The following is a 7,544-nucleotide window of genomic DNA, read 5'->3' on the forward strand; positions in this document are numbered from 1 at the left end:
TGAGGTCATGAGAGGGATTAAAGGATAATGTAAATGGCAGTCAATTTAAAACTGAACAAAGGTTGGACTGCTCGGAGCCACTTTTGTGATCCTGGCATGGAAGTCCATTGTTTCAGAGGGGTCTCGTTCACACCTCCTGTGGTGCAGCTGTGATCTAATCTTCCTGCATTCCTCTCCTGAATGTCTGGTCATTAGCATGGTCTAAACTTCAGTTACACTTAAAGGATTTCATACTTTTGACTATTAAAGGAATATAAGAGTTTGAGCTTAACATAGTTCATTAGATGTTGGTGCATCCAATGTATGAAAATGTGATATTGTAAAATGCTGAGAGTGTGACTGGTGGCGCGAGGCTGGTTGCGGGGGTTTGTGCATGAATGGAATGTTTTGGAAGCAGATGGTGATGAGCGAGACGAGATGACTCCGGGACCAGTGGACGAAGGAGAGGCCATCGGGGGATAGCACAAGCAGGAGGAGTCGCCACAGGATTCGGCGGGAGGAGAAAGACCAATGAGAGCGAGCTAAAGTTAACTGCAATACACATAGCCAATAGAATCATGCCAGGATGCCTTTGTCTGTGCCATTTTGCATGTTGTATAGTATGAATCAGGACTGGGCAACTCGGGGGTAGAACACATTCGCTGGTGGCAAGAGAGGTGTAGACTTGTATTGAGAGGGATTCGAGATCTAGGTGCCATGTAGGAAATCTGTATTGGGAATAAATCCACTTCGTGTGTGAAAATGCCGGCTTCCTGATACCTTTCTATTGCAGAACGAGCGCGCATATTGTTGGATGAGTGAGTGTTGGGGAAGGTCGCAAATTGGAGTCAGATTACTTATTTGAGTTTACATTGGGTTAAAGTTAAATTCTAACATTGATATAAAGATAAATTCCAACACCACCAATGCCTCAGGTAAGTGCGCCCTGGTAACGCTGATCATGCCAGTTAGTGTGACAGCCTTAGATCTGGCCAAAATGGAGTGGGAAGGTGTTGGACAATGGGGAAGAATCCCCTTCCTTAACAGGAAGAGAAGGGACATGCAAGAATGGTTGAATGCAGGAGATCCCACGTATATAGATGCAATTGGAGTTCCAAGAGGGATCCCTGACGAGTATAAATTGGTGGATCAAATTGCGGCAGGATGGGAGAGCCTTTTCCTGTTCGTTACAGTAAACAAAAATGTGGACCGGATTAATTATGTCCACTATAATGTCCAACGATTGGCGAATTTGACCACCTCAGCACTCCAGGCAGTGCATGAGCAATTGGCTGCCACGTCTCTTATGGCATTCCAGAACAGAATAAGCTTAGATATGGTGTTAGCCGAAAGAGGAGGGGTGTGTGGTATTTTTGGGCATCAGTGTTGTACTCTGATTCCCAACAATACATCTCCTGACGGTCGCCTTACCAAGGCATTGGAGGGTCTGCGCACGCTAAGTAACAAAATGAAGGAGCACTCAGGTGTGGACACCAGTTGGTATTCTGACTGGTTAAACATCTTTGGTAAATATAAAAGCCTGATTGCATCAGTACTGATTTCTATCCCTGTGTTTGCCGCTATTATGGTGTTATACGGATGTTGCTGTATTCCATGTATCAGATCATTAACTGTTAAGACAATAGAACGCACGTTGGGGCCACTCCCTCCGGGGGGTCAGTACATGATGATCCCTCAAAAGGACCCCCAGGAGGCGGAGGTAGCCGTGGCCCTCCGGAAGTCCAGGATATGAGTATGGAAAGATGGCCTCGGGGACCTGAGGCCATAAGGAGGGAATGAAATTTTCTACTAATTTTCTACTGGAATGAACTTTTCTACTAATTTTCTATTGGAATGACATTTTTGTATTAATTTTCACGAATTGTCTACTGGAATGAAATTTTCTACTGATTCTTATTCTTTTACTAATTGTTTGATGTGTTTTAGTTTTATGGCAAATGATGTCGAGCTCGTGTGCAGCAATGAAATAAGGTGTTCAAGTGATGACCTCAGATGTCTGAGGTCATGAGAGGGATTAAAGGACAATGTAAATGGCAGTCAATTTAAAAACTGAATAAAGAGTAGACTGCTAGGAGCCACTTTTGTGATCCCGGCATGGAAGTCCATTGTTTCAGAGGGGTCTCGTTCACACCTCCTGTGGTGCAGCTGTGATCCAATCTTCCTGCATTCCAATCCTGAGGGTTTGGTCATTAGCATGGTCTAAACTTCAGTTACACTTAAAGGATTTCATACATTTGACTATTAAAGGAATATAAGAGTTTGATCTTAACATAGTTCATTAGATGTTGGTGCATCCAATGTATGAAAATGTGATATTGTAAAATGCTGAGAGTGTGACTGGTGAAGCAAAACTGGTTGCGGGGGTTGTGCAAGAATGGAATGTTTTAGAAGCAGAAGGTGCTGAGCGAGACGAGATGACTCCGGGAAGGAGCGGCCATCGGGGGATCGCACGCAGGAGGAGCCACGGGAATCGGCGGGAGGAGAAAGACCAATGAGAGCGAGCTAAAGTTAACTGCAATACACATAGCCAATAGAATCATGCCAGGATGCCTTTGTCTGTGCCATTTTGCATGTTGTATAGTACGAATCAGTACTGGGCAACTCGGGGGTAGAACACATTCGCTGGTGGCAAGAGAGGTGTAGAGTTGTATTGAGAGGGACCCGAGATCCAGGTGCCATGTAGAAATCTGTGTATTGGGAATAAACCCACTTGTGCGTGAAAATGCCGGCTTCCTGATACCTTTCTATTGCAGAACGAGCGCGCATATTGTTGGATGAGTGAGAGTTGGGTAAGGTCGCAAATTGGAGTCAGATTACTAATTTGAGTTTACATTGGGTTAAAGTTAAATTCTAACATTGATATAAAGATAAATTCCAACATCCCCAAATAGGGAACGTATCAGATATTAAACTGATAAGAACAGATATTACACTTGATCTTAGCCAAAAGGCCGAGAAGCGATATCAGCAAACTGACACAGGGGGCGACTTGATTCTCGACATTCCGAGCAACAGTGACGGTGACCAATGTAAAATGATCACAACAAACCATTTACATGCCAAACATCAAACTCACACATTTTTAGCTGAAAACGAGACCAACTGTTTTGCTTGCCAGCCTGCGAACGAAACAAAAGCTGAGCAATTGCTGGGTACTGTAGTCCATGTGACCCAAAGTGGACCAATTGGAAACAGCAATAGAAGTATTCCATTTACTGGCATCGCAATGCTCTTAAATGGTTAAATAGTTCGACGTGCGAATTTCAAGAATCTAATAAAACGTATTGCGGATCGTAAGAGGACAATTGTGTTGCTTTTCCTCCTCTAAGTGAAAAGAAAGTTAGGAAATCGCTCGCCTGTCACGTGATCCATATCGGACCAATATGAATTCTGCGCTAACTTCATGCCGTGTAACCATGTAAAACAGTCCTAAACAGACTAAAAAACCGAGATCTTTTCGTTTACACGCACTTCCTGCTTCCCAATTGACAATGTCACTTGCTAGCGCCACCACTTGTGTGGAGGTGAATGACAGTAATTTGTCAACTGCGAAAGAAGCTAACTATTTATCGCATGTTGACAAATAAGCATGAATGCGTGCTCACTAAGTGACATGAATGATTTTATTTCATTGTCATTACCATCAGAAATCAGGGGAGCGCGCGAACGCAGTCCCCCAGTGTCAGAAATTGTGCAGTCGAGATTCCCACATTTGGGGAATTCGCAGGGGTCAGTACAGCCGGAGTGCAACGGCTGAGCCTCACCCTGGGTGAACCACCTTCGGGATCATGGTATCTCCCCTGCCAGGTAAGTATGAGATGTACACATTGCCAGGCCAAAAGGTTAAGCACCCACACCATCTTCAGTCACGGGCCCGATTGCAACGCACGTGTGATCGCATGCACACACATACACGCTGGATGATGCATGACACGTACATTAATTTAAGTAGTCTCTTTTAGACTTGCATTAAGTAAATATTTGTGAATGAGGTCAAAAGAATCAGCAAAAACATTCCCATCACGCCTTGCTTAAATTCTAACAAGAATTCAAAGCGAGAATTGAATTGACCCTGCCCCACGCCTTTCTAGCACTCATTTCCTGTTTCTTTGTGTGGTCAGGAACATGTAGCGGTGTAACAATTCAAACTCCTTTACAAAACTTTACTTATTTACGTTTTTGATTAGCCAAGCGCCAATATTATAACTTTATAGGAAATTTATGTGATTTATATTTGAAACCATTATTTATATGACCACCCACCGCATGTTCCCTCAATAACGGAGCAAGACGACGCTTTCTTCAATGAAAGAATGTCCTTTAAGCCGCAGCATGACATGGTATTCGGTGAAAGTCTCAAAAACAAGAGACAGCCTTTGAGAAACACGACAGCTGCTGAAGAGTTTTTTCGTTTTCCCACACAACTACGTAGAACGGAAACATCCAGCAACAAATTCATTGTGACCAGCAGAGGAGGGTGCACCGTTCTTGGAGGTACTGCAATACCAGGTCGATGCGTGGAATGAACGGAGCAAGCCCCTATTCCATGTCCCCGTTCCAAAAATCAATTTAATATCTGGTCCCCAGGAAAGGGACGTATCAGATATTAAACTGATAAGAACAGATTTTTTTCTTTTGATAAATTTTTATTGTTACTGGAGACATTGTTGTTCACATCTCTCCAACATGGAGCACAATCTTAGTTCTGAGGTTACATGTTAAAAAAGCAGCATGTGTGACATAAAGGTGTAAGGTAAAATGTATCTAAAATATATCTAGTCAATATTTTTTAAAAGCAATTGTTAAAAAAAGCACTTCAACCTCTGTTGTGCAGGAGCGTACTATCGCCTTACTAAGTGGGACCTCATCTCACCCTCTCAAACAGAATCCAGAGAGAAAAAAAACCTGCCAGGATGCTTCAAGGAGTTCCTCAGAGGTGTTGCATCTCTCCACTCTCTCCCGAGGAGCCAGGCCGTCGCTGCCAGGACCTTCCCTGTGGGCTCCGGTTCCCTCCTCCGGGCGGGCACAGACGACTCTTCTTGGTGACTCTGTCCTTGGCTTGCCGCAGGCAGCTCAGAGTAGCCGCTGCCATTCGGAGCACAGCCACGGGGGGGTCTGTCTGTGCCTCCTTACCAGCAAGTTTCTGGAGGTCCAAATGGCGTCTTTGATGGCGGCAAGGGTGAGCCACTGCTTTGCAAAATGTTCTCTTGTGTTCGTCATTGGGCCCATCCCATAGAGCACGAATTGTGCATTGAGGACCTCCCTTGCTGGCAAGTCCGGGAATTGCAGGTGGCCGGCTGTCGCCCACAGGTCCGTGGCAGCACTGCACTCCCAGAGGAGGTGCCTCACCGACTCTTGGGCGCCACAACCAGGTCGGGGGCAGTTTGAGTGTGCTGCCATACCTCGGGAGTGCATAACGTACCTGACTGGGAGGATTTCGTGCGCCGCCATCCATGACAGGTCCCGAAGTTTGTTTGGGAGGGCGGGATGGTTTTTACATTTTGATTAGCCAAGCGCCAATATTATAACTTTATAGGAAATTTATATGATCTATATTTGAAACCATTATTTATATGACCACCCACCGCATGTTACCTCAATAACGGAGCAAGACGACGCTTTCTTCAATGAAAGAATGTCCTTTAAGCCGCAGCATGACATGGTATTCGGTGAAAGTCTCAAAAACAAGAGACAGCCTTTGAGAAACACGACAGCTGCTTAAAGGGTTTCTTCGTTTTCCCACAGAACTACATAGAATGGAAACATCCAGCAACAAATTCATTGTGACCAGCAGAGGTGGGTGCACCGCTCCTGGCGGTACTGCAATACCAGGTCGATGCGTGGAATGGACGGAGCAAGCCCCTATTCCATCTCCCAGTTCCAAAAATCAATTTAATATATGGTCCCTAAAGGATCATGTAAATGGCAGTCAATTTAAAAACTGAATAAAGAGTAGACTGCTAGGAGCCACTTTTGTGATCCCGGCATGGAAGTCCATTGTTTCAGAGGGGTCTCGTTCACACCTCCTGTGGTGCAGCTGTGATCCAATCTTCCTGCATTCCAATCCTGAGGGTTTGGTCATTAGCATGGTCTAAACTTCAGTTACACTTAAAGGATTTCATACATTTGACTATTAAAGGAATATAAGAGTTTGAGCTTAACATAGTTCATTAGATGTTGGTGCATCCAATGTATGAAAATGTGATATTGTAAAATGCTGAGAGTGTGACTGGTGAAGCAAAACTGGTTGCGGGGGTTGTGCAAGAATGGAATGTTTTAGAAGCAGAAGGTGCTGAGCGAGACGAGATGACTCCGGGAAGGAGCGGCCATCGGGGGATCGCACGCAGGAGGAGCCACGGGATTCGGCGGGAGGAGAAAGACCAATGAGAGCGAGCTAAAGTTAACTGCAATACACATAGCCAATAGAATTATGCCAGGATGCCTTTGTCTGTGCCATTTTGCATGTTGTATAGTATGAATCAGTACTGGGCAACTCGGGGGTAGAACACATTCGCTGGTGGCAAGAGAGGTGTAGAGTTGTATTGAGAGGGACCCGAGATCCAGGTGCCATGTAGAAATCTGTGTATTGGGAATAAACCCACTTGTGCGTGAAAATGCCGGCTTCCTGATACCTTTCTATTGCAGAACGAGCGCGCATATTGTTGGATGAGTGAGAGTTGGGTAAGGTCGCAAATTGGAGTCAGATTACTAATTTGAGTTTACATTGGGTTAAAGTTAAATTCTAACATTGATATAAAGATAAATTCCATCAATTTATGGTGACCCTGACGTGATGCATGAGAGGTAATAGAAGTCTGGGACTTCAAAGAGAGTCTGGGACTCTAAGAAAAGAAAAGAAGTCTGGGGCTTCAAGAGTCTGGGGCTCAAAGGAAGCCTGGGGCTTCATGAAAAACCACAAGAGTCTGGGACTCGGGCCTGGGGCCCACGTCCACACCAGGTGACGACCTGATAAAGAATAAAGGAGCCGCACATCCGACCGGCCTTCCTCTTGGGCCCACAGTGACATAAGGTAAGCAGATCCTTTTCAAATTCTGCATATTGGCAACGCTAAATTATAAGAGGAAGGCGGAGTGGAACGGCGTTAAAATATATAAATAAATAAATATATAAATAAATAAGTGTAAAAGTGTGGACGATAGTAGTGTAAAATCTGGGATTTACCTACTAGAATAGTTTGGAACTATTCGTGGTTAAGATACGATATGGTGAAATAAATATATAAATAAATAAGTGTAAAAGTGTGGACGATAGTAGTGTAAAATCTGGGATTTACCTACTAGAATAGTTTGGAACTATTCGTGGTTAAGATACGATTTAAAATATCAGAGTGGAAGCGGTGTGAATGTAAAGGCTAAAATTGTTCTGCGTAAGAAGTGTGTTTGGGACACGCACGAGTGGATTTTGATTTCAAGATGGCGAAGGAGAGGAAGTGTTATAGTGGTCTCGGGTCCCGGGTGTGGCACGGAGAATAAGGATAAATTCATAAAAATGAAACATAAAAAAGAGAAGAAAAACATGAAGTA

The 7,544-nt window shown here is 44.2% G+C and overlaps 1 non-coding gene and 3 pseudogenes across 1 annotated transcript; all 4 read right to left on the minus strand.

Moving 5' to 3' along the window:
- Positions 1 to 2,831: 2,831 nt before the first annotated feature.
- On the minus strand, positions 2,832 to 2,963 carry LOC148333995 (U2 spliceosomal RNA; annotated as a pseudogene).
- Positions 2,964 to 3,651: 688 nt separating this feature from the next.
- LOC148333996 (U1 spliceosomal RNA) lies at positions 3,652 to 3,815 on the minus strand. Its single transcript, XR_015844381.1, has one exon. It is a non-coding gene; the product is annotated as a U1 spliceosomal RNA (small nuclear RNA).
- A 657-nt stretch (positions 3,816 to 4,472) lies between these two features.
- Positions 4,473 to 4,647, minus strand: LOC148333997 (U2 spliceosomal RNA; annotated as a pseudogene).
- A 1,148-nt stretch (positions 4,648 to 5,795) lies between these two features.
- Positions 5,796 to 5,915, minus strand: LOC148333998 (U2 spliceosomal RNA; annotated as a pseudogene).
- Between the last annotated feature and the right edge of the window lie 1,629 nt (positions 5,916 to 7,544).

This window comes from Idiotropiscis lumnitzeri, chromosome 7, assembly GCF_059441095.1.
Source record: "Idiotropiscis lumnitzeri isolate Australia: NSW breed Sydney's pygmy pipehorse chromosome 7, RoL_Ilum_1.0, whole genome shotgun sequence".
NCBI classification, from domain to species: domain Eukaryota; kingdom Metazoa; phylum Chordata; class Actinopteri; order Syngnathiformes; family Syngnathidae; genus Idiotropiscis; species Idiotropiscis lumnitzeri.